Raw genomic sequence first — 27,340 nt, forward strand, 5'->3', positions numbered from 1 at the left:
TCTTGACCTCGTGATCCACCCGCCTCGGCCTCCCAAAGTGCTGGGATTACAGGCTTGAGCCACCGCGCCCGGCCTAGAGATGGGGTTTCACCATGTTGACCAGGATGGTCTCGATCTCTTGACCTCGTGATCCACCCGCCTCGGCCTCCCAAAGTGCTGGGATTACAGGCGTGAGCCACCGCGCCCAGCCTGTGTTTTAATGTTTATTAATCTACCCTGTCAGAGAAGAACTTCCAGTTATAGATAAGTACAATGCCAGGTCAGACCTGAAGAGTTGGGCAGCTGGTTATCTGCATGTGGCCACTAGGCTCCAGGGGAGAGGGGGTGCTAAGCTCTCACTCCCTCTGCAGCCACCTGAGGGCACCTGGTTTCAGTTTCCTGAAAGAAAGTCTTCTACCGTCTGACTATCTCATCTCCTCTGAGGTTTCCTCTCATAAACAATTTGCTCTGCTTGATATTTTTTATTTTGAAATAATGAAATACTTAAAATGTAAAGGAGTTAATATGATACCCATTTACCTATAATTGAGGTTGTCATAATTGCTGTAACTTTTTCAAAATTTTGACCTAATTTCAGACTTTTCAAAAAATTGGCCAGTTGTGATGGCTCATGCCTGTAATCCCAGCACTTTGGGAGGCTGAAGTGAGTATATTACTTGAACCCAGGAGTTCTAGATTTGCCTGGGCAACATAGCAAGACCTCACTGTTGCCAGTGGAGTAGAGACTCTTGTTACCTGTGGGAACTAGAATTAGATCACTGGGTTTTTTAGCTTTGTTGCTTCAACAGGTTGTACTGTATGAATATTATTACAAAATAAAATGATTTTAAAATATCCATCTAATGTTAATTATTTTGAACTATTTACTGATTTGATTATTCAAAGCCATTGTATATTTACAGAAAATGGGGTTTTTGTCCTCTATTGATTTTTTTTTTTTTTTTTTTGAGATGAAGTCTCACTCTTGTTGCCCAGGCTGGAGTGCAATGGTGCAGTCTTGGCTCACCAAAACCTCTGCCTCCTAGGTTCAAGTGATTCTCCTGCCTCAGCCTCCTGAGTACCTGGGATTACAGGCATGCACCACCATGCCCGGCCAATTTTTGTATTTTTAGTAGTGATGGGGTTTCTCCATGTTGGTCAGGTTGGTCTCAAACTCTCAACCTCAGGTGACCCGCCTACCTCGGCCTCCCAGAGGCTGGGATTACAAGCATGAGCCACCATGCCGGCCATCCATTGAATTTGTGCTCATACATTCTGGGCTTAATCCTGATTGTACCACTTGCCAGCTGTATGCCACTACAGAAATCATTTAACTTTTCTGAGCCATAATATCCAATGTATAATAATCACATCAAGGTAAATGACGTATCTATCACCTGAAACGTTTATCATTTCTTTGTATTTGAGACAGTGAATTAAAAGTTTGGGTAATTCTGGGTGTGTTTATTGGATCAGGCCTTAAACTAGGAAGCATTTTACAGAGACACATTAGTTACTTTGAGATGAAAGAGGGTTAGGAGCCAGGATCCTTGAATTGTCAATCAGCCAGTTACTATGGCTTCAGCCACTCCTCCTTGATCCCTATAACAGACAAGTGTTTAGAGGACCAGACTGGACAGACACTGGCCATTAATACGGCCAGAACCTTGGCGTAGTGTCTGGGATGAATTGGGTAGTCAGTGGGTGACCTCCCCACCATCTTCACTGATAATTTGTCACTCCCATAATTAGTATTCCTATATTTCTTTGGATTCATCATACCCTGCCTTGTATTATATTATATTTGCTTATATAATATTATATTTGCTTGTATACATATATATACCCTCCACTAAAATATAAGTATCTTTTGTTGTTGTTGTTGTGTTTTAGAGATAGTAAGTTTTACCATTTTGGTCAGGCTGGTCTCAAACTCCTGACCTCAGGTGATCTACCCGCCTTAGCCTCCCAAAGTCCTGTGATTACAGGTGTGAGCCACATCACCTGGCCAAATATAATATCTTGAGTAGGGATCACATTATTTATCTTTCTAACTTCCTGTGCTTATTAGCATAGAGCTTTTAATGTAGTAAGAACTAGATAAGTATTTCATTTAACTGAATAGGCACTCAAATCGCCAGAAAACATCATAGCCAGTTATCCTTGTGCTGTTTATTGAATAAGTCAGTCTTTCCCCACTGATCTGAAGTGCTACTTTGAGTGTGTATAAAATCTTAAATGTATGAACTTGAGTTACTTTGTGGTTTCTGTTCCACCTCACTGCTCCACTTGTCTTTTCCTGGTCAGTACCATTCTACCCTGCTTACAATCTAGTTTCATAGTTCTTTTTAATATCTCATAGGCCAAGTCTTATTTGGTCACAGTTGTTTTTCAGAGCTTTCTTGGCTGTTTTGAAATGTTTGTTTTCCAAATAAACTAGAGAATCAACTTTTGAAAATTGCCATTTGGATGTTAATAAAAATTGCATATAATTTATAGGTTGATATGAAGATACTTCCCTTTTTTTTGATACTTCCCTTTTTAAATGGGTTTTGATATTTCTTATTAATTTTGTTTTAGGATATTTATAGTTGTGATTATAATAAATGGGATTTTTAACATATTTCTGAACTTTCTTTTTTTTTTTTTTTTTTTTTTTTGGGACAGAGTTTCGCTCTTGTTACCCAGGCTGGAGTGCAATGGCGCAATCTCGGCTCACCGCAACCTCCGCGTCCTGGGTTCAGGCAATTCTCCTGCCTCAGCCTCCTGAGTAGCTGGGATTACAGGCACGCGCCACCATGCCCAGCTAATTTTTTGTATTTTTAGTAGAGACGGGGTTTCACCATGTTGATCAGGATGGTCTCGATCTCTTGACCTCGTGATCCACCCGCCTCGGCCTCCCACAGTGCTGGGATTACAGGCTTGAGCCACCGCGCCCGGCCTGAACTTTCTTATTTGTACAGATAAGGAAACTGAGGCACAGAGAGGGGAGATAACTTACACTGGCTCTCGCAGCTAGTAAGAAGCAGTCAAGTGTGTCATGTTCCAAGGTCAATGCCTCTTCCTGTGTCTTCCCCAATACCAGTTATTTTCATTTTTCATTACATTTTGAAACTTTAAAAGGTGCATGAGACCGAAAGTTGCTTTATATTGCATTTCTTTTTTCTTTCTTTTTTTTTTTTTTTTTGAGACAGAGTCTTGCTCTGTTGCCTAGGCTGGAGTGCAGTGGTATGATCTTGGTTCACTGCAACCTCTGCCTCCCAGGTTCAAGTGATTCTCCTGCCTCAGCCTCCCAAGTAGCTGGGATTACAGGCATGTGCTACTATACCTGGCTAATTTTTTGTATCTTTAGTAGAGATAGGGTTTCACCATGTTAGCCAGGATGGTCTCAATCTCCTGACCTCATGATCTGCCTGCCTTGGCCTTCCAAAGTGCTGGGATTACAGGTGTGAGCCACTGCAGCCAGCTTTTTTTTTTTTTTTTTTTTAATAGAGGTTTTTATCTTATCAACTGGGCTGGAGTGGCATGTTGCAATCTCAGCTCACTGTAACCTCTGCCTCCTGAGGCAATTCTCCTGCCTCAGCCTCCTGAGTAGCTGGGACTACAGGCGCCCGCCACCATGCCCAGCTAATTTTTGTATTTTTAGTAGAGATGGGTTTTCACCATGTAGGTCATGCTGTTTCAAACTCCTGACCTCAGGTGATCCTCTGCCTCAGCCTCTCACAGTGCTGGGATTACAGGCATGAGCCACCGCACCCAGTCTGGATTTCTTAACTAATAAGTAGGCTGCTTGATAACATACTTTTAAAACTGATTTTTCATCTCCTTTGACCAGTTATCCAATAGACTAATGGTGTTAATTATGTATTTGTAAGAATACAGTTTACATATTGGACAGAAATTTTTTAAGGAGTCTGTTTTTCCTTATACCTTCTTAAATAGCCTTGGGTCTTCTTGCTCACTAATTCCTCCTTTCCGCTAATTTTCTAACTTACATCTTCTGTAACAACTTCTTATCTGAAAATTCTACTGCCAGCACATATTATAGTATAAGTACCTGTGGTTATATAGAACACCCTTATCTTGTTAATATTATAGTAGTAGTAATAGTAAATAATAATAGCAGCTTTCAAATACTGAGTGCTTCCAGGTGCTAAATCTCATTTCATCCTCACTGTGGCCCAATAAGATGTCCTCATTTTACGGATAAAGAAATAGTCTCAGACAAATTTATCAACTTGCCCAAAGACACGCTTAACAAAAGGAAGACCTGTCAAATTCCAAAGCCCATGTTCTTCATTATTAGACTGTCTGGCCCTCATTTAAGCATTAAGTCAAATCTCCGTGTGTAAAACAAAAAGTTCTTTATTGTGTTAAGAAAGAAAACTTCCAGCCAGGCACGGTGGTTCACACCTGCAATCCCAGCACTTTGGGAGGCTGAGGTGGGCGGGTCACGAGGTCAGGAAATGAGACCATCCTGGCCAACATGGTGAAACCCATCTTTTCTAAAAATACAAAAAATTAGCTGGGCAGGTGGCACGCCCCTGTATTCCCAGCTGGTTGGAAGGCCGAGGGAGGAGGATCACTTGAACCCGGGAGGCGGATGTTGCAGTGAGCTGAGATTGTGCCATTGCACTCCAGCCTGACAGGGCAAGACAGGAAGGAAGGAGGGAAGGAGAGAAGGAAGGAGGGAAGGAGGGAGGGAGGGAAGGAAGGAGAGAAGAGAAAAGAAAGAAAGCTTCCACACCAATTTATTAAAATATCTACACCAATTTCTTAAAGGCTTTAAATAAAAAAGATTTTCAGTATAATGACATATTTTCTCAGCATTTGTAAAGAACTCTGCTGTCTGCCAGGCTTCCCGTCTCTTGGTCTCTGGGCATTGCCACTATGGCCTCCAGAGGGCACTGTTTCCCCTTTATTATTGAGGCTCAAACATTTGACTCATTCCCTGAAGTACAGATTAGACAAGGGAAACTTTTTTAAAAAAACTTTACAGGTGGGGCTGGGTGGCTTGTGCCTGTAATCTGAGGTGGGCAGATCACTTGAAGTCAGAAGTTCGAGACCAGCCTGGCCAACCTGGCAAAACCCCGTCTCTGCTAAAAATACAAAAATTAGTTGGGCATGGCAGCGCACACCTGTAATCCAGCTACTTGGAAGACTGAGGCAGGAGAATCACTTGAACCCAGGGGACAGAGGTTGCAGTGAGTTGAGATCGCACCACTGCACTTCAGCCTGGGTGACAGAGAAAGACTCTGTCTCAAAATAAAAAATAAAAACTACAAGGGGCTGCAGGCAAATAGAATGCAAAGAGTGCAGGAAGTAATATACAACTAGATAATTTGGTTCACTGAATGCAGTGTAGACATTTGCATTTGACACTGTAAAAGGATTCCTTTCTACCTTGCTTCCCACTACATGCACAAAGCAGAAGACACCTTTTCCTAACCTGCATTATGTCCCCAAGCAAGCTAAATTCTTCAAAAACGAGCTCCAGGATTGGTAAGACCAGTTCCAGCTTTCTTTTAAATTCTAGTTTCCAGCTCAGTATCTGCCTCCTCCCTCGATGATGGGCCCTAAGCTTTTCAGGCCTCTTCTGGGAAGACGGCATTGCTGACCTTTAAAGTTCTAGCTTTACCCTGTTGTTGGGAGATGGTTATCTGTGGGTCTCTGTGTCTTGCCTCACAGTGTCAAGAATGTAAGCCCTGACTCTTTTTATTACTTTTCTATTATTGCATAACAAATTACCCTAAAACATAGGGGCTTAAAACAACAAACATTTATTTTCTGACAGTTTCTGTGGGTCAGGAATCTGGATGTAGTTTAGCTGGGTGCCTCTGCTCAGGGTCTCTCACAAGATACAATCAGGGTGTGGGCTGGAGCTGCTGTCACCTCGAGGCTTGAGATGATCACTCACATGGCTGTTGGTGGGCCACAGGTCCTCACTGATTATTGGCTAGACATGCAGGTCCATCCATAAGGCAGCTTGCAACATGGCAGCTGATGAAAGGATGCCCAGCACAGAAGCCACAGTCTTTATAACTTCATCTCTAAAGCAATCTCTCATCAATTGTGTCATATTCAGTTAGTTAGAAGTGAGTCAATAAATTTAGCCCACAGTCAACTGGAGGAATTACAGGAGGCAAGAACCATTAAGGGCCACCTTACAGGCTTTCAGCCACATTATCCTTGATCCAAGCCGTTTCTTATAGTTGTGTTTGCGGTGAGCAATCTTGAGGAATGAGGTAACATCTCCCTCTGGGACAAAGAGCAGGCTAATCTCACTGCTTGTTATAACAGCAGTGGGTTCCCTAAGATTGTTATTCATCAGCTGCAGTGCAAACCCACTGTCTGGCTCCTGCATGTCACTCCTGTGGAACTTGGGATTTGGGGGCAAGAGGAACTGATACAAACATTCTGATGGGCATGCCTTTTTTTTTTTTTTTTTTTTTTTTTCTGCACTGCGAATAACAAAGTTCTTTTTCTCTGGCATAGATGTCTCCTGTCTTCCTCCAGCATTCACAAACCAGGAAGAGGCTAGCTGTTTTATTTTGTTTTTTGTCTTTTTTAGACAGAGTCTCACTCTGTTGCCAGGCTGGAGTGCATGGTGTGAACTTGGCTCACTGCAACCTCCGCCTCCCAGGATCAAGTGATTCTTCTGCCTCAGCCTCCTGAGTAGCTGGGATGACAGGTACATGCCACCACGCCCAGCTAATTTTTGTATTTTTAGTAGAGACATGGTTTCACCATGTTGGCCAGGATGGTCTCAATCTTCTGACCTCGTGATCCACCTTCCTCACAAAATGCTGGGATTACAGGCATGAGCCACCAAGCCCAGCCCAGGCTAGCTGTTTGACCTGTAAGTAGGACAAAATCAAATCACAGACCTGATAGTTTGACTCAACAAGGCAACTTTATCAGAATTGTGTACAGCCCTGCAAGACCAGCATTCACACATGAGATCCACATACATATTCATTTCATTTAACAAACATATATGTTCCAGGTATTGTGCTAAGAGTTTATAGATATAAACTCATTTAATCCATGAAGTAGGTACTATTAAAAGTCCCTGTTTTATAGATGGGAAGGAGATGCACAAAGATGTTAAGTATACTTGCCCAAATCAGGCAGTTCTTAAGTGCCAGAGCCCCAAACAAACAAATACAAACAGAAATACAAGTGGCAGGGCACGGTGGCTCACGCCTGTAATCCCAGCATTTTGGGAGGCTGAGGTGGGCAGATCACTTGAGGTAAGTAGTTGGAGACCAGCCTGGCCAACATGGTGAAATCCCGTCTCTCTTAAAAATATAAAAATTGTCTAGCCATGGTGGCTCACACTTGTAATCCTAGCACTTTGGGAGGGTGAGGCAGGTGGATTGCCTGAGCTCAGGAGTTCGAGACCAGCCTGGGCAACATGGTGAAACTCCATCTCTACTAAAATACAAAAAATATCCAGGAATGGTGGTATGCACCTGTAATCCCAGCCACCCAGGAGGCAGAGACAGGAGAATCACTGGAACCTGGGAGGCGGAAGTTGCAGTGAGCCGAGATCACACCACTCACTGCACTCCAGCCTGGGCGACAGAGCAAGACTCCATCTGAAAAAAAAAAAAAAAAAAAAAAAATAGCTAGGCATGGTGGCATGTGCCTGTAATCCCAGCTACTCAAGAGGTGGAGGGCTGAGGCACAAGAATCACTTGAACCCAGGAGGCAGAGCTTGCAGTGAGCCAAGATTGTGCCACTGCACTCCAGCCTGGGCAACAGAGTGAGATTCTGTCTCAACAACAAAAAAGGAAAAAAAAAGAAACAAACATAACCTCGCTACAGAGTCTATTGACCCACTATATCATGCTGGCTGTGTTAAGGGTGAGGGATGGATGGGCCAAAGAGAAGATAAGGAAGATGATGAAACAGTTTAATTCCTCAAAACATTTGTTGAGATCATCAGTTTAAAGAGTTTTTTATTCCTAACATCATATTAGAGTTTTTATTGCTTTGTTATGTGTTTGAAGGATAAACTCTTCCGGTCATATTGATATACACTTTGATTCAGTGTGCTATACTTGGCTTTTTAGGATTTGATTGAGAAAATTTGCATCTGTATTCAGACTGTGTATGCAAAAATGGTTTATCTGCAAAAAACCTACCCATGAATGCTTATAGCAGTTCCTTTATTTATAATAGCCAAAATTTGGCAGCAACCAAGATGTCCTGGTAGGACATAGGTGAATGGATAAATAACCTATGGTACATCCATACAATGAAATATTTTTGGCGCTAAAAAGAAATGAACTAGCAAGCCATGAGAAGACACAGGGGACAACTTAACTGCATGTTGCTAAGTGAAAGAAACCAATCTGAAAAGACTACATACTGTATGATTGTAACTACCTGACATTCTGAAAAAGGTGAAACATACAGGATTTTTAAGATAGCAAGACTAAGCCAGACATGTGGCTCACATCTGTAATCCCAGTACTTTGGTAGGCTGAGGCAGGTGGATTGTTTGAGCTCAGGAGTTGGAGACCAGCCCAGGGCAACATGGCAAAACCTCCTCTCTACAAAAAATACAAAAATTAGCTGGGCATGGCAGCATGTACCTGTAGTCCCAGCTACTTTGGAGGCTAAGGTGGGAGGATTGCTTGAGCCCAGGAAATTGAGGCTGCAGTAAGCTATGATTGAGCCACTACACTTGAGACCCTACCTGTCTCTCTCTTTCTCTCTGTCTCCCACACACTCACACACACAAAGTGAAGCTGTTCTGTATGATACTATAGTAACAGATACATCATTATACATTTGTCAAAACCCATAGAATGTACAACACTAACAGAGAACCATACTGTAATGGACTTTGGGTGATAAAGATGTTTCAGTGTAGGTTAATCAATTGCAACAGATGTACCACTTGGGTGCTGATGTTGATAAATAGGGAGGCTGTGCATGTGTTGGGGCAAGGATTTAAGTGGGGAATCTCTGTACTTTCTCAGTTTTACTGTGAAACTAAAACTGCTTTTAAAAAGTCTATTTTTTTAAATAGTCTATCTTTGAAACTTGCAGTGTACTTTAAAATATAAAATATTAGTAATGGTGCAATTATGTATCATAAGTTTTTGTTAACTTCACTCTCTACCTGTACAAGTCCCCCATGCCCTTGCCTTTCTGTCACCTCTTCCTTTTCTTAAACCTTCCCAAGTCAGGTTCAATCCAGCTGTCTGCCTCCTCCATGGCTATATCAGGGCTGCAGAGCTTTGCCGGAGAAAAATCACGATGGTAAGAATGATGCCCTGTCTACAACTCCCAGTCTCCTACCTGGACTCATCCTGAAGTGTTTCTTTCTTCCACTCATTTCTGTTTCTCAAATCAGAGCTTTTTACTTCAAATGGATATAAGTTTCTGGTTCGTTCATTTTTTTTCTCTCTCTCTTTTTTTTTTTTCTCTCTCTCTTTCTCTCTCCTTCCTTCCTTCCTCCCTCCCTCCCTCCCTTTGAGACAGAGTTTTGCTTTTGTTGCCCAGGCTGGAGTACAATGGCACAATCTCGGCTCACTGCAACCTCTGCCTCCTTGGTTCAAGTGATTGTCCTGCCTTAGCCTCCCAAGTAGCTGGGATTACAGGCATGTGTCACCACACCCAGCTAATTTTGTTTTTATTTAGTAGAGGCGAGGTTTCACCATGTTGGTCAGCCTGGTCTTGAACTTCTGACCTCAGGTGATCTGCCCAGCTTGGCCTCCCAAAGTGCTGGGATTACAGGCATGGGCCACTGCGCCCAGCCAAAAGTTTTTTTTTTGTTTTTTTTTGTTTTTTTTTTTGAGACGGAGTTTCGCTCTTGTTGCCCAGGCTGGAGTGCAATGGCGCAATCTCGGCTCACCACAACCTCCGCCTCCTGGGTTCAGGCAATTCTCCTGCCTCAGCCTCCTGAGTAGCTGGGATTACAGGCACGAGCCACCATGCCCAGCTGATTTTTTGTATTTTTAGTAGAGACGGGGTTTCACTATGTTGACCAGGATGGTCTCGATCTCTTGACCTCGTGATCCACCCGCCTCGGCCTCCCAAAATGCTGGGATTACAGGCGTGAGCCACCGCACCCGGCCCCAGCCAAAAGTTTTAACTTTACTCTTCTTTTTTTGTCATTGTACCATTTTGAATAACTAGATATTTTCAAAGTCATGCTATTTCTTCCTACTCTACAGATGTGTGATATGTTAACTTTTTTGCATATACATAAAATTGGATTCATGTTAAGTTGTTTTCTCTTAAAATAATATAATCTAGTTACTAATTATTACATATAGAAAGATAGCAGATATATCTGTCAATGAACATTTGCTCAAAAGTACTGCATTAACAAAGAGAAAAGGGAAAAATAACAAGTGGCTTAATATGTTTTTTTTTTCTTTGAAATGTAGTCTCATTCTGTCACCTGGGCTGGAGTGCAGTGGTGTGATCTCAGCTCACTGCAACCTCTGCCTCCTGGGTTCAAGCAATTCTCCTGCTTCAGCCTCCCGAGTAGCTGGTATTACAGACCCATATCAACACACCTGGCTAATTTTTGTATTTTTAGTAGAGACGGGTTTTGCCATGTTGGCCAGGCTAGTCTCAAACTCCTGACCTCAGGTGATCTGCCCGCCTCGGCCTCCCAAAGTGCTGGCATTACACTGCACCTGGCTATGTGTCTTAATGTTTAGAGTTGCTTTAATTATTGGCTAGATAACGTCTCCTTGAAAAGATTCTGCGGAAAAGTTAAGTCATATCTCTTCTCTGAGGTGCCTCAATGCCCTGGAAGAAGCCTCCCGTGTCCTTGGAGTAGGGCACCTTCTCTACTCAAGGAGCACAATGAAAATCTAGTCCAATCTTTCTACATCTTCTCTCTAGCATGACTTCAGACCATTCCCTGGGTCAGTGTGGATTCCTATGGTTTATACTAGTGGTCTCAAATTGGCAGCCAATGGGGCAAATTTGCTTAATAGATGTGATTTACTTGCCCTGCACAGTGTTCTAGGAGTGTCTGAATTAGTTCCTAGCATTTTGAAATTATGCTGTTTCACATAAAAATGGGCATTGCTAGGTTTTATTGAAAAAGTAATAGATCTGGCAACAATGGGCCTATGCATCCACATAGCAGCAATCAGCTGCTAACACTCTTTTGTTTCTTGTTTTTTTGGAGACAGAGTCTTGCTCTGTCACTCCACCTGAAGTGCAGTGGTACGATCTTGGCTCATTGCAACCTCTGCCTACCAGGGGTTCAGGCAATTCTACCTCAGCCTTCTGAGTAGCTGGGACTACAGGCATGTGCCACCATGCCTGGCTAATTTTTGTATTTTCAGTAGTGATGGGGTTTTAACTATGTTGGCCAGGCTGGTCTTGATCTCCTGACCTCAGGTGATCTGCCCACCTCAGCCTCCCAAAGTGCTTAGATTATAGGTGTGAGCCACCGCTCCTGGCCTAGCTCTTTCCTTCAGAGAGGATGTGAACTTTGTGTTTTTCCATAGTCCCCACCACACCGTATTGTCACTCACTGAGACTCATTGTCAGTTGCCATTTATCATCTCACTTTCCCCTCTTCTGACACTAGCATCTGCAATGCCTCCCAGGCACTGTAGGCATTTGAGTTTGTAACTTCTACATCTAGTTCCAAGGCCTTTCACCCGGCAGCACTCACTGGTACCAGAGGTTCTGGGGTACACTGGAAACATCATAGGCTTCAAATCAAATGGACTCAGCTTTCTACCACTTTCCTTCTGTGTGACTTGGGTAAGGTTATTTCACATCTTCGAACTTGTTTCTTTATCTGTAAGATGGGAATAATGAAGGAGTAGTTATGAGGATCAAAGACAATAACATAAATAATGTGTCTTGGATAGAGTCAAAAAGCAGCAGGAAGCACTCGGTGGCCTATCACCTTTGATAACCCCTGTCCTCCACTAAAAATTCAAAAATTAGCTGGGCATGGTGGCATATGCCTGTAATCCTAGCTACTTGGGGTGGCAGGGGGAGGTGAGGCAGGAGAATTGCTTGAACCTGGGAGGCAGAGGTTGCAATAAGCCAAGATTACATCACTGCACTCCAGCCTAGTGACAGAGCAAGACTCTGTCTCAAAAAAAAAAAAAAAAAAAAAAGGATCTTGCTCTGTTGCCAGGCAGGCGTGCAGTACCATAATCATAGCTCATTGCAGCTTCAAACTCCTGAGCTAAGGTGATCTTCCCACGTAGCCAGGACTACAGGCACAAACCTCTCTTCCACTTTTAAGGACCCTTGTGATTACATTCAACCTATAAGGATATTCTATCTTAAGGTCAGCTGATTAGAAAACTCAATTCTATTTGCAACCTTAATTCTTTGCTATGTAATGTAACACATTCACAAGTGTTTGGAATGAGAACATGGATATCTTTGGGAAGCCATTGATCTGCCTATAATAATGGATATATATTTCATATATGTCATTTACATAATAGTTCCCCTTATCCACAGGGGATACATTCCAAGACCCCCAGTGGATGCCTGAAGCTGCAGATAGTACCAAACCCTACATATACTATGTATTCTCCCATACAATCACATTGTATAGGCCAGGCAGTGTATATAGCATGAATACACTGGACAAAGGAATGATTCACACTCAGGACAGGACAGAGTGGGATGGCACAAGATTTCATCACACTACTCAGAATGGCATGCAATTTAAAACTTATGAAGGCCTTATTTCTGAAATTTTCCATTTAATATTTTTGGACCACAGATGACAATATGTAGCTGAAGCCATGGAAAGTGAAATCGCAGAGAACGGGAACTACTGAATAATACATTTTATACAGTAGTTGGTATAAAATTTTAAATTTTACCATGAATTATGTCCTTACTATGTGTTTATCTCACTTAATCCTCACAACAACCCTATAAAGTAAGAGCTACTTTTACAAATGAGAAAACTGAGGGTAAGAAAGTTAGGAAATGGGGCCAGGCATGGTGGTTCATGCCTATAATCCCAACACTTTGGGAGGCCAAGGAGGCCACCTCAGGAGTTCAAGACCAGCCTGGCTAACATGGCAAAACTCTGTCTCTATTAAAAATTTAAAAATTCCCAGCACTTTGGGAGGCCAAGGAAGGTGGATCATGTGGTCAAGAGATCGAGACCATCCTGGCCAACATAGCGAAACCCAGTCTCTACAAAAATTAGCTGGGCATGGTGGCGTGCACCTGTAATCCCAGCTACTCAGGAGGCTGAGGCAGGAGAATTGCTTGAACCCAGGAGGCGGAGGTTGCAGTGAGCCAAGATCACACCATTGCACTCCAGCTTGGTGACTGGCGACTGGCGACAGAGTGAGACTCTGTCTCCAAAAAAAAAATACACAAATTAACTGGGCCTGGTGGCACATGCCTGTAATCCAGGGTACTTGGGAGGGGAAGGCACAAAGAATCTCTTGAATCTGGGAGATGGAGGTTGCAGTGAGCGCAGATTGCGCCACTGAACTTCAGTCTGGGCAACAGAGTGAGACTCCATCTCAAAAAAAAAAAAAACAGGAAATGTGTCTGGGGCAGGGCTGGTAAGCAACGGAGTGAGATTTGAACCCAGGGCTGTTTAAAGCCATGTTTTTCATCACTATGCTACGCTCAGATTGGCTCAAATTGTATTTTTCTATTTTCCAGGAAAAAAGATTATTATAATGAAAATTAGATTCTTTGTTTTTGTGGGAAGAATAGTTCAAGGACTATGAATCAGTTAAAATTCAAATAAACATATTGTCTCTCTGAATAACAAAATTGCCTTAGTGTGCAACTTATATTTTTTTGAATTGAATTTTATATGATCATAGAATTTTGGTAACTATTTTTTACTTTTTATCCCATACCCTACATTTCTTTTCTTTTCTTTTTTTGAGATGGAGTCTCGCTCTGTCACTCAGGCTGGAGTGCAGTGGCACAATCTTGGCTCACTGCAACCTCTGCCTCCTTGGTTCAAGCGATTCTCTTGCCTCAGCCTCCTGAGAAGCTGGAACTATAGGCACGTGCCACCATGCCCAGCTAATTTTTTGTATTTTTAGTAGAGATGGTCTCGATCTCCTGACTGCGTGAGCCACCATGCCCAGCTCCCATGCCCTACATTTCTGAACTGTTAGTACTGCTTGCTTTTAAGAAACCAAACACCAGCCGGGTGTGGTGGCTCATGCGTGTAATGCCAGCACTTTGGGAGGCTGAGGCGGACGGGTCACCTGAGATCGGGAGTTCGAGATCAGCCTGACCAACATGGAGAAACTCTGTCTCTACTAAAAATACAAAATTGGCTGGGTGTGGTGGTGCATGCCTGTAATCCCAGCTACTCGGGAGGCTGAGGCAGGAGAATCACTTGAACCCAGGAGGTGGAGGTTGCAGTGAGCTGAGATTGTGCCATTGCACTCAGCCTGGGCAACAAGAGCAAAATTCCATCTCAAAAAAAAAAAAAGATAAAAAAAAACCCAAATGGTTATAAGCTCTTCCTAGGACTGTAAGTTTTGAGTTTGCTTGTTTGCAGAGTTTAAAAGTAAACATGACCCCAGGAAATCATGCGGTCTGGTCTCTTGCCTTGAATACCTCAAATCACCACTTTTTCATTGCTATTTAGGGAGAGGTAGAGGATTCCATTTTAGGCATAGAGAATTTTCATTTCCCTGATCTTTGTTTTCTGCAGTATTTTCCTCTATCTGTTTTTCAGATGATTTGTTTTTCAGTACAAATAAGTAGTAAGGAAATGATTTATCTCAGCAGAAAGATAGTAGCTATCTATCCCAGTGAGGTGTTGAAATAGCAAGTAATGAGATGAAATCTGAAAGAGGTGGTTGCAGCCAAATAAAATGCCTGTAAAACTTTCAAACAATATGGTACCAGGCATAAAGAAACAGCACAAAGCAGAAATGGTGCAATAGAAATGTAATGTACTGAGGAATACATTCAATAGTGGAAGCAATCCACATAGTACAAGGAAAAAATTAAGGTGCTTTTCTCACTTTTCATTGTGTTATATCAAGGATTTAAAATCCCCTGCAAACACAGTGCTTCTTTATGCCTTGTACCTTTTGTCTTAACACAGTGCTTTGCAGAGGAATGTTTGTTCAATCAGTAACATTTATATGCACATGACTGTCACAAAAGCGCCTTGCAGATATCTAGAAGAGACATTATAAATGGGTCACTTAAACTATATAAAAACTAAGTGAACGGCCGGGCGCGGTGGCTCACACCTGTAATCCCAGCACTTTGGGAGCCGAGGTGGGTGGATCACAAGGTCAAGAGATCAAGACCATCCTGGTCAACAAGGTAAAACCCCGTCTCTACTAAAACTACAAAAAATTAGTTGGGCATGGTGGCTCGTGCCTGTAATCCCAGCTACTCAGGAGGCTGAGGCAGGAGAATTGCCTGAACCCAGGAGGCGGAGGTTGCGGTGAGCCGAGATCTCGCCATTGCACTCCAGCCTGGGTAACAAGAGCGAAACTCCGTCTCAAAAAAAAAAAAAAAAAACTAAGTGACTGTGCAGATGGCCAGATTCAGATTCATATTTCAATCCCTAGCTGATTATTAGCTATTTAAGGGTCTGAATTAGCTGGGTGTTGTGGTGTACACCTGTAGTCCCAGCTACTTGGGAGACTGAGGTGGACGGATTACTTGAGCCTGGGAAGTTGAGGCTGCAGTGAGCCAAGATCATGTCACTGCACTCCAGCCTGGGAGACAGTGAGACTCTGTATTTAAAAAAAAAAAAAAGCCTGGGAGTAGAGTGAGGGGAAGGAGGTACATATAAAGGTTTGTTACATAGGTAAAGTCATGTCATGGGGGTTTACTGTGTAGGTTATTTCATGACCCAGGTATTTAACCCCAGTACCCAACAATGTTTTAAAGTGCAATTTGATCATGGTGATGATATTTTATAATTTTTTTCTCTCTGAGCCTAGCACAGTACCCACCACAAACTAGATACTGAACAAATAATTATTAGATGAAGGAATAGAACAAAAGACATTGTATTATTATTTTTTGAGATAGAGTCTTGCTCTGTCACCCAGGCTGGAGTGCAGTGGCGCAGTCTTGGCTCACTGCAACCTCCACTTCTGGGGCTCTAGCAATTCTGCTGTCTCAGCCTCCTGAGTAACTGGGATTACAGATGCTTGCCAGTACACCTGGCTAATTTTTTGTATTTTTAGTAGAGATGGGGTTTCACCATGTTGGCCAGCCTGGTCTCAAATTCCTGACCTCAGGTGATCCACCCACCTCGGCCTCCCAAAGTGTTGGGATTACAAGCATGAGCCACTACGCGTGGCCTAGACATTACATTCTTAGATGATACCAAATGAAGGAATAGGGATGTGGAAGGTAACTAACATTATGCATTTTTTGTTTGTTTTGAGACAAGGTCTTACTTTTGGCTTAGGCTGGAGTGCAGTGGTGCAATCATGGCTCATTGCAGCCTTGACCTAACCAATTCATCAGGTGATCCTCCCACCTCAGCCTCCTGAGTAGCTGTGACCACAGGTGAGCACCACCACTCCTAGCTAATATTACTATTTTTTTTTTTTAATAGAGATGATGTCTTGCCATGTTGCCCAGGCTGGTCGCAAACTCCAGGGGTCAAGCAGTCTTCCCACCTCAGCCTCCCAAAGTGCTGGGATTACAGGCATGAGCCACCTTGCCCAGCCATATAATCACATTATGCTTTTCAATGCATTCTATTTATATAAATAAAAGTTGACACATGTACACTCACATATAAACTATGTATTTGGTTTCACAGGGGTTCACCATAATGGTCAGGCTGATCCAAAATAAAAGTTGAAATTATTTTTTAAATAACATAAAATAAAAAGTTAATTCTGGTCCGGGCATGGTGGCTCACACCTGTAATCCAAGCAGTTTGGGAGGCCAAGGTGGGCGGATCACAAGGTCAGGATGTCAAGACCAGTCTGGCCAATATGGTGAAACACCGTCTCTACTAAAAATACAAAGATTAGCTAGGTGTGGTGGCATGTGCCTGTAGTCCCAGCTACTCAGGAGGCTGAGGCAGAAGAATTGCTTGAACCCGGGCAGTGGAGGTTGCAGTGAGCCAAGATCATGCCATTGCACTACAGCCTGGGTGACAGAGCAAGACTCTACCTCAAAAAAAAAAAAAAAAGTTAATTCCTTTTCATAACAACCGTGGAGGCCAGGTGCGCTCATGCGTTACTCCCAGCACTTTGGGAGGCTGAGGCAAGTGGATCACGTCTTGGCTTTTGAGGTCAGGCTTTTGAGACCAGGCTGGCCAACATGGTGACACTCTGTCTCTACTAAAAATACAAAAAATTAGCCAGGTGTGGTGGTTCGCACCTGTAATCCCAGCTACTTGGGAGGCTGAGGCAGGAGAACCACTTGAACCCAGGAGGCAGAAGTTGCAATGAGCCAAGATCGCACCACTGCACTCCAGCCTGGGTGACAGAGTGAGACTCCATCTCAAAAGAAAGAAAAAAAGCCTTTGGTTTCACTTGGATTTACTTTATTGCTTTTTAAAAATCTTGATTTAACCCTTTGTGATACAGTCATTAGAAAGTCTAATTTTAAGTTTAATTACTCTAATACTGCACTTTAATGGCTGTCATAGCTGAAAAGATATTTGGAAAAGACATTTGACTAGTAAATTTCCATTCTCTCTGCTATCAGTCAGTAATTCTTTTTTCTTTCTTTCCTCTTCTCTCTCTCTCTTTTTTTTTTTTTTTAAGCTTTAATAGAGACAGAGTCTCTCTCTGTTGCCCAGGCTGATCTGAAACTCCTGGGCTCAAGTGATTCACCCTAATCAGTCTCCCAAAGTGGTGGGATTATAGGCATGAACCACTGTGCCCAGCCTCAGTCAGTAATTCCTGTAAACAAATTTAAAGACACTGACTTTTACTTTTTCAACAAATAAGTTTTAAGACCCACTGAAATTCATTAATTGGCAAATATTTAAACAAGTAGAAAATTTTCAAAAATTCCAGTGCAATGTATATATTAGAGTTTTAATATAACACGGACACACACACACACACACACACACATATACATTTGTTTCTCATGCAACTAAGTCACAAACTGAGGTAAATATTTCCAAGATACTCTCTCCAAAGTGTTTATTTCAAAACCCATCTACACTAAAGGGAATGGGAAGGAAGGAAGTTACTTTCTCACTCATTGCTAAAACTTTACTTGAAAAGGAAATGTACAGCCAGGCGCAGTGGCTCATGTCTGTAATCCCAGCACTTTGGGAGGCTCAGGTGGGTGGATTACCTGAGGTCAGAAGTTCAAGACCAGCCTGAGCAACATGGGGAAACCTCTTCTCTACTAAAACACAAAATTAGCCCTGGCAGGGTGGTGCATGCCTGTAATCCCAGCTACTCAGGAGGCTGAGAAGGAGAATCATTTGAACCCAGATGGCAGAGGCTGCAGTGAGCCAAGATTGTGCTATTGCACTCCAGCCTGGGAAACAGGAGTGAAACTCCATCAAAAAAAACAAAGAAAGAGAGAGAGAGGGAGAGAGAGAGAAAGTATATGTGTTTAATATACACTACACAGAATACAACCCACAGGGATTATCACAGAAAAGGCAAGCAAATCTGAATCACTTGTAGTTTTCGTCAGCGAAAATGCATAATTCTTCTCGATAGTAAAATATTCTTTTTTGTTGTTGTTGAAACAGAGTCTGGCTCTGTTGCCCAGGCTGGAGTGCAGTGGCACGATCTTGGCTCACTGCAACCTCCGCCTCCCAGGTTCAAGCAATTCTCCTGTCTCAGCCTCCTGAGTAGCTAGGATTACAGGCACACACCACCATGCCCGGCTAAGTTTTGTATTTTTCAAACAAAAATGTTGGTCAGGCTGGTTTCCTGACCTCGTGATCTGCCTGCCTCAGCCTCCTAAAGTGCTGGGATTACAGGGGTGAGCCACCGTGCCGGCCCATTAGTCAAATACTGTTTTAAGTAATAACAACCAGAGCTTGTGTAATACTTATTTTGGTAGTAGATATTATACTAAGAGATTTTTATATACATATGTATCAACTCACTTCATCCCCAGAATAACTCAATGCAATAGATACTATTATCTGCATTTTACAGATGAAGAAACTGAACCTCAGAGAGTTAAATGATTTTCCTAGGATTACATGGCTGGTGATGGCAGTACTGTGATCAGAACCTAGGCAGTATGTGTCCAGGATCTGTGCTTTTGACCTCGAGTATCTTGAATACTTTGCTAGAAAATAAGGTTTTCACAATCACTCCCCATCTCAGTATGAGCTATTATGTAGATTATATTGAAAGGATTTAGTTTTACAAAATCGACCACATCAATGACATCTTGTACTACACAAAACCGCAACAGACTGATTGTGGATGAACTAGCGCACCCAGTCAACCCTTTCAATTGTGGAAAGCCTGTCCTTCTCAGTTCCCCTCGCACAGCACACCTCTGACATAATGGACAAAGGACTGTATGAGCATGCCAGTGTCACATTTATGTTAGATAATAAAGTTTAATTTCTTTTTTTTTTCTAGACAGGGTTTCACTCTGTCACCCAGGGTGAAGTGCAGTGGTGTGATGGCTCACTGCAATCTCCATTTCCCAGGCTCAAGCCATCCTCCCACCTCAGCATTCCAAGTAGCTGGGATTACAGGTGCACACCACCATGCCTGGCTAAGTTTTATATTTTTGTAGAGATGGGGTATCACCGTGTTGCCCAGGTTGGTCTTGAACTCCTGAGCTCAAGTGATCCACCCGCCTTGGTCTCCCAAAGTGCTGGGATTAAAGGCATGAGCCACTACGCCTGGTCTCTTTCTTACTTTTTAGAGAAAACAAATGAATGATGCAATATTTTCTTTCTGAATTTATAGTAGATTGCCTTGAGCACCCTTTGGATGTCTACTCTCCACTTTCAATATCATTTGCCTTAGCAAATATGAAGAAATTAAAAATTATCCAGGAGAAATAGTTTCAGTAAAATAGATGCAAAGGAATTACATAGGATAATCAAAACAATTCCTTAAATATAATTTGAGAAATAAAAGGAGGCTGAGTTTACATTTTAAAATCTGATAATGTTGAAATGTAATTTTTTTTGAAATGTAATTCTTTTTGAAATGTAATTCTAAATATAAGATTAATACAAGGTTGCATTATAAGAATGTGAACTGGCCAGGCACAGTAGCTCATGCCTATAATCCCAGAACTTTGGGAGACCGACCTGAGGTCAGGAGTTCAAGACCAGCCTGGCCAACATGGTGAAACCTGTCTCTACTAAAAATAGAAAAACTAGCCAGACATAGTGGCAGATGCCTGTAATCCCAACTACTTGGCAGGCTGAGGCAGGAGAATTGCTTGAACCCGGGAGGTGGAGGTCAAAGTAAGCCGAGATCATGCCACTGCACTCCAGCCTGAGCAACAGAGCGAGACTCCATCTCAGAAAAAAGTGTGTACTGAAGAACTGTGAGAGAATGCTCTCACTATACTAAGGACTTACTTGACCCTTTATAAGAGTTCCATGTCTCATACTGGGCATCTCCTCTAAAATCTAAAGAGGAACATGGAGAATTGGGGGGAAAACTATGATAGTCATAAAACATTTAAAAAATGAGAGAAAAAGTTAAAAGAACTGGGGTTGTTTATCCTAGAAAACTTAGGGGGAATTTAAAGAGTCTTCTTGTGTATGAAGATATAATTCCTTAAGGTCTACTTAAGTCTTTGACACATCTGGCTGGGCCAGACACAGATTCCTTAGAGAATTTGTTAAGGAAATAACAGCAACACACCTCTTTAAGCCAGAGGCTATTAAGCCCTTGCATTTGAAATAGGTTCAATCATTAATTGCACATAATAGAAGTAAATAACTGAGTCACCAAATGAATAGTGTTTAAGAAAAACTATTATTCTCCACTGATAAGCAACTAAAATAATTGTTATCTTCAAAGTCCACCTAGCAGGTTGAGTCCACTTACCCTAATATGATTCTCTGAACATAGAAACTGCTGACACGACTTATGTAAATAAGTTATTGTCAGCTATTAACAGACTTAGTTTATGCACATAATAGAATATCTAAATGAGATACAGGAAAAAAAGAAAAAGGAATGATTTATATTTTATTCTTGATACTCATAAAAACTAGATTGCAAGACAATGAGATTTCCCTAATAGGGAAGTATAATATTATTTTAGATAATTAATGGTCTTAGGGAAATTTAAAATAATTTCTAGCTACTTTTTATCAAAAAGCTGATGCTAGCAGTTTAAGTGTTCTGATCTCCTAACACTTCCCCTTGATTTCTCTCATGAGTCTAATATAGAAAGTGAGAAAGTCCTGTGATCCGAAAAGCCTTAAATTTGATCCTAATGTAGTCTTTGTTAAAATAGTTTTCTCTTTATTATGAAACACATGTGAACTTCAGGCATTTCAGTTTTGTATTTGAACTTGGCTAATTTGGCCCAAGAAATGAGGTTCAACATTGGGCCTTTCACCTGTACCCCAGCCCACAAAATAAGCACATGCTGAACCATTTTCTGAATCAAAGAAACAAGTTAATCTTGCTCTGTGCTAAAGCGGCATTAATTGCTCTCAATTTCAGTTCCCATGAGTATCTGAAGTTTTTTTGTTTTTGTTTTTTTTGAGACTGAGTCTTGCTCTGTCACCCACGCTAGAGTGCTGTGGTGCGATCTTGATTCACTGCAACTGACCCCTCCCGGATTCCAGCGATTCTCTTGCCTCAGCCTCCCATGTAGCTGGGATTATAGATGCTCGCCATCATGCCCAGCTAAATTTTGTACTTTTAATAGAGACAGAGTTTCACCATGTTGGCCAGGCTGATCTTGAACTCCTTACCTCACGTGATCTGCTCACCTTGGCCTCCCAAAGGGCTGGGATTACAGGCGTGGGCCACTGTGCTTGGCCAACTGAGGGTTTTATTTGTTTTGTTTTGAGACAGAGTTTTGCTCTTGTTGCCCAGGATGGAGTGCAATGATGTGATCTTGGCTCACTGCAACCTCCGCCTCCCAGGTTCAAGATTCTCCTGTCTTAGCCTCCCAAGTATCTGGGATTACAGGCGCATGCCACCATGCCCAGCTAATTTTTGTATTTTCAGTAGGGACAGGGTTTCATCATATTGGTCAGGCTGGTCTCGAACTCCTGACCTCAGGTGATCCATCCACCTCGGCCTCCCAAGGCGCTAGGATTACAGGCATGAGTCACTGCACCAGGCCACTTTTTGGTGGTTGTTTTTGTTTTGTTTTCTTTTGTTTAAGACAGAGTTTCACACTGTCGCCTGGGCTGGACTTTGGGTTCAAGTGATTTTCCTGCCTCAGCCACTACAACGCCCTGCTAATTTTTTTGTATTTTTAGTAGAGACGGGGTTTCACTATGTTGGCCAGGCTGGTCTCCAACTCCTGACCTTGTGATCCGCCCACCTTGGCCTCCCAAAGTGCTAGGATTAGGCTGTTGTTTTTAGAGACAGGGTCTCCCTCTGTTGCCCATGCTGGACTGCAGTAGAGCAATCATAGCTTGCTGCAGCCTTGACCTGAGCTCAAGTGATCCTTCCACCTCAGCTTCCTAACTGGCTGGGACTACAGGTGTGCACCACCATGCTCAGCTGATTTTTTTTTTTATAGAGACAGAGGGAGGGGTCTCACTTCTTTACCCAGGCTGGTCTCAAACTCCTGGGCTTAAGGGATCCTCCCATGTCAGCCTCCCAAACTGCTGGGATTACAGGCGTGAGCCTCTACTATTGGCTTGAGTTTTTCTAACTGTATCTTGGGTTGTTTTGTGTTTTTTTAAATTGTTTTGCTCAGAAAATTTAATAGTCAGCTATTCATGGTGGCTTACACTTGTAATCCCAGCACTTCGGGAGGCCAAGGTGGGAGGATGGCTTGAGCCTGGGGTTTGAGACTAGACTGGACAACATAGGGTGACCCTGTCTCTACAAAAATAAAACATTAGCCCGGCATGGTGGTGGTGGTGTTACTTGGGAGGCTGGGGTGGGAGGATAGCTTGAGCCCCAGAGGTCAAGGCTGCAATGTGCCATGGTTGTGTCACTGCACTACAACCTGGATGACAGAGTGAGAGCCTGTCTCTAAAAAAGAGAGAGAGAGAGAGAAAATTTAGGCCAGGTTTGATGGCTAACGCCTGTAATCTCAACACTTCAGGAAGCTGAAGTGGGCGGATAAGTTGAGGTCAGGAGTTTGAGAACAGCTTGGCCAACATGATGAAATCATGTCTCCACTAAAAATACAAAAACTAGCCAGGAGCAGTGGCGTGTGCTTGTAGTCCTAGCTACTTGGGAGACTGAGGCAGGAGAATCGCTTGAATCCAGGAGGTGGAGGCTGCAGTGAGCTGAGATTGTGCCACTGCACTCCAGCCTGAGTGACACAGCATGATTCCATCTCAAAAAAAAGAAAATTTAATAAATTAGTCACTTCTGTTTCCCCATATTCTTACCCATTTTTACAGCAGGCTTTTCCTTTTAATAACAATCTGAGCCAATTGATGGTTAGGATTATGTTTTATTTTTTATTTTTTTGAGACGGGGTCTTGCTCTGTTGCCCAGGCTAAAGTGCAGTGGCACGATCTCAGCTCCCTGCAACCTCCACTTCCCGGATTCAAGCGATTCTCCTGCTTCAGCCTCCCAAGTAGCTGGGATTACAGGTGCCTGCCACCGTACCTAGCTAAATTTTGTATTTTTAGTAGAGATGGAGTTTTACCATCCTGGCCAAGCTGGTCTTGAACTCCTGACCTCGTGATCCACCCACCTCGCCTTCCAACGTGCTGGGAGTATAGGTGTGAGCCACTGTGGCTGGCCAAGGATTATGTTTTTAACTATCTTCTCCACAAAAATGGTTTTATTTGATACTGTGGGATGTTGCGATTGGAATGTCAACTGATAAACAGCTAGAAACTGTAGCAACAACTTATTGTGTCTGACCCTCAAGCACGTGAGTCTGTAGCAGAATGAGAGAAAAGGTACTCTAAAAGCAATGCAAATAATATGAATCAAAGCCATTGTGAGGCTGGGCAAGGTGGCTACACCTGTAATCCTAGCATTTTGTGAGGCTGAGGTAGGAGGCTCGCTTGATGCCAGGAGTTCAAGACCAGCCTGGGCAACATAGTAGAACCCTGACTCTACAAAAAAAATTTTTTTTAATTAGCTGATGTGGTGGAATGAGCCTGTAGTTCCAATAACTCAGGAGGTGGGAGGATGGCTGGAGCCCGGGGAGTCGAAGCTGCAGTGAGCCAAGATCACACCACTGCACTCCAGCCTGGGTGGGACAGAATGAAATCCTGTCTCAAAAAAACAAAACAAAATATTTTGCTTTTGTAACCATATAGTTGGTAGAATTATTCTTACCTCTCTTAGACTTAACATTTTACCTGCTATAAAACGAGTATTCCTTTTTTTATTTTTGAGACAGAGTTTTGGTCTGTTGCCTAGGCTGGAGTGCAGTGGTGCCATCTCAGCTCAGGGCAACCTCTGCCTCCCGGGTTCAAGTGATTCTCCTGTCTCAGCCTCCCAAGTAGCTGGGATTATAGGTGCCAGCTAATTTTTGTATTTTTAGTAGAGACGGGGTTTCACCATGTTGGCTAGGCTGGACTTGAATTCCTGACCTCAGGTGATCCGCCCACTTCAGTCCTCCCAAAGTGCTGGGATTATAGTCGTGAGCCACAATGCCCGGCCAAAAAAAAAAAAGCATTCTAATGAATACCAGCCCTCACTTCCTTAACCAGCTGACTTATAAGTAGAAGGCATTCAGGTCCTGTGACTGCCTTTATCAACTTTTCTCCCCAATGGAAGTGATATTTCTTGTATTTTTATGCCCCTCACTTCTTCCAAGGTTCTGATAAAAGAACTACAAATAGTAGAGGGCTTTATTATGATATAAAAAAGTAATAATGCTCCCACATAAGGTACCATTTTAGAGAAAAGGTTTCCCATTTTGAATAGTGGGGGATGAAAACCAAACATTCATTTCATTGGAATATATGATCTAAAATAATCATATTATTTGACTGGGTAGTTGGGTTTCTTTAAAATTTGGGTCAACAGTTTATATTTCTATCAGTCATCAGTCTAATTTTCCAAAATTCTGAACATAAGTACATTTTAGTATTTATTTTATGTTTTTTTTTCCTGTTTCTTTCAGGATATTTATTTATTTATGATACAGGGTCTCACTCTGTCAGCCTAGGCTGCAGTGCAGTGGTGCAATCATGGCTCACTGCAGCCTTGATCTCCCAGGCTCAGGTGATCCTCCCATCTCAGCTGCCTGAGTAGCTGAGACGACAGTCATGCGCCACTGCCCCTAGCTAATTTTTGGTATTTTCTTTGTAGAAACACGATTTTACTATGTTGCCTAGATTAGTCTTGAGCTCCTGGGCTCAAGTGATCCGCCTGCCTCTGTCTTCCAAAGTGCTGGGATTACTAGCATGAGCCATCACACCTGACCCAGGACTTTTTTTTTTGAGACTGAGTCTCACTGTAGTGCCCAGGCTGGAGTGCAATGGCATAATCTTGGCTCACTGCAACCTCCGCCTCCTGGGTTCAAGCAATTCTCCTGTCTCAGCCTCCCAAGTAGCTGGGATTACAGGCATGAGCCACTATGCCAAACTAATTTTTGTATTTTTAGTAGAGATGGTGTTTCACCATGTTGGCCAGGATGGTCTCGATCTCCTGACCTCTGTGATCCACCCACCTTGGCCTCCCAAAGTGCTGGGATTACAGGCATGAGCCACCACAAAAACTCCTAAAAATTGGCCATTTTAATACTATTACAGTTGAAATATATATAATATTGGCATATTAATGTGTTTTAGAACTAATAATGATGATAGCAGTCGCTTGATATTATGTTCCAGGCATTCTATTAAATTCATTTGATCTTCATAGCAATTTCATGATATTAGCATTATTATTGTCTCTGTTTTACTGAGGAGGAAAAATCAGTATTATCTCCAGTTTACTGATAAAACCAGTGCTCAGAGAAGTGAAACAATTTGCCCAAAGTAGAAAGTGGCAAAACCAGGAGTTAAACCTGGGTCTGTCCAATTCCAAAACTTGTGTTCAAAATCTCTATACTATAGAGAAAACAGATGAACAAAATATTTGCCCTATCTAAATGAGCAGAATCACATTTTCAAAGAATGTATTGGGACCCAGAGTCTGACAAAAAGCTCTATTTTAAAAATTTATTTACATGGACTATTTCATACAGGTATAAATATCAGCTAGACATCTAGCCGAACATTCAACAACCTTTTTTTTACAGTCTAAATTTAAAAGCAATTGGAAACATAATGGAAAATGGGGATATAACCTATATCTCTAGCTATAGGTGAATACAATTAATCAAAGTGATCAGCCTTGGCTGGGCATAGTGGCTCAAGCCTATAATCCCAGCAATTTGGGAGGCCAAGGCAGGTGGATCATTTGAGGTCAGGAGTTTGAGACCAGCCTGGCCAACATGGTGAAACCCTGTCTCTACTAAAAATACAAAAATTATCTGGGCGTGGTGGCACATACCCATAATCCCAGCCACTCAGGAGGCCAAAGCAGGAGCATCACTTGAGCCTGGGAGGCAAAGGTTACGTCAGCTGAGATTACACCAGTGCACACCAGTCTGGGTAAAAGACCTTGTCTCAAAAACAAACAACAACAACAAAAACAAAAAGTGATCAGCCTTAAAATTTGCCCTTAAAACCAATTTTAGACTGGGCACGGTGGCTCACACCTGCACTCCTAGCACTTTGGGAGGCTGAAGTGGGTGGATCATCTGAGGTCAGGTGTTCAAGACCAGCCTGGCCAGCATGGCAAAAATCAGTCTCTACTAAAGATACAAAATATAAGCCGGGCATGGTGGCAGTTGCCTGTGATTACAAATACTAGGGAGGCTGAGGCAGGAGAATTGCTTGAACCCATACTTGTGGGGCTAAATCTTTGAATATAATTTTAAAAATTTTCAGAATCTTTAAATTTAGAAGACATGAGGAAATGTCTTCTGAATTTAGGGAAGTCACACATAGATCCCAGTTCCTCTAATAACCTTTGGCAGTTTATTTGTTCATAGATTGGTGGCAAATTCTCTGAAATCATAAATCATTGCCTCAAAATCTAAAGCATGATATACACATGGGAATATTTTAGTAGTTGTTTGCATCTATCTTCAAGTGATATCTGATAAAACCTAAATTACACTAGTGTTATGGGAAAGAAAACAACCCACTCGGCCGGGCATGGTGGCTCATGCCTGTAATCCCAGCAGTTTGGGAGGCCGAGGCGGGCAGATCACGAGGTGAGGAGATCGAGACCATTCTGTCCAACATGGTGAAACCCCGTCTCTACTAAAAATACAAAAAAAA

The 27,340-nt window shown here is 42.4% G+C and overlaps 1 protein-coding gene across 3 annotated transcripts in view; it reads left to right on the top strand.

Moving 5' to 3' along the window:
- LOC116563579 (serine/threonine-protein kinase Sgk3) overlaps nt 1-27,340 on the top strand; it is a 189,868-nt gene that overhangs the window by 14,279 nt on the left and 148,249 nt on the right. The window lies entirely within an intron of this gene.

The sequence above is a fragment of the Sapajus apella genome, unplaced genomic scaffold (assembly GCF_009761245.1).
Source record: "Sapajus apella isolate SASKATOON/1434 unplaced genomic scaffold, GSC_monkey_1.0 scaffold35, whole genome shotgun sequence".
Taxonomy (NCBI): domain Eukaryota; kingdom Metazoa; phylum Chordata; class Mammalia; order Primates; family Cebidae; genus Sapajus; species Sapajus apella.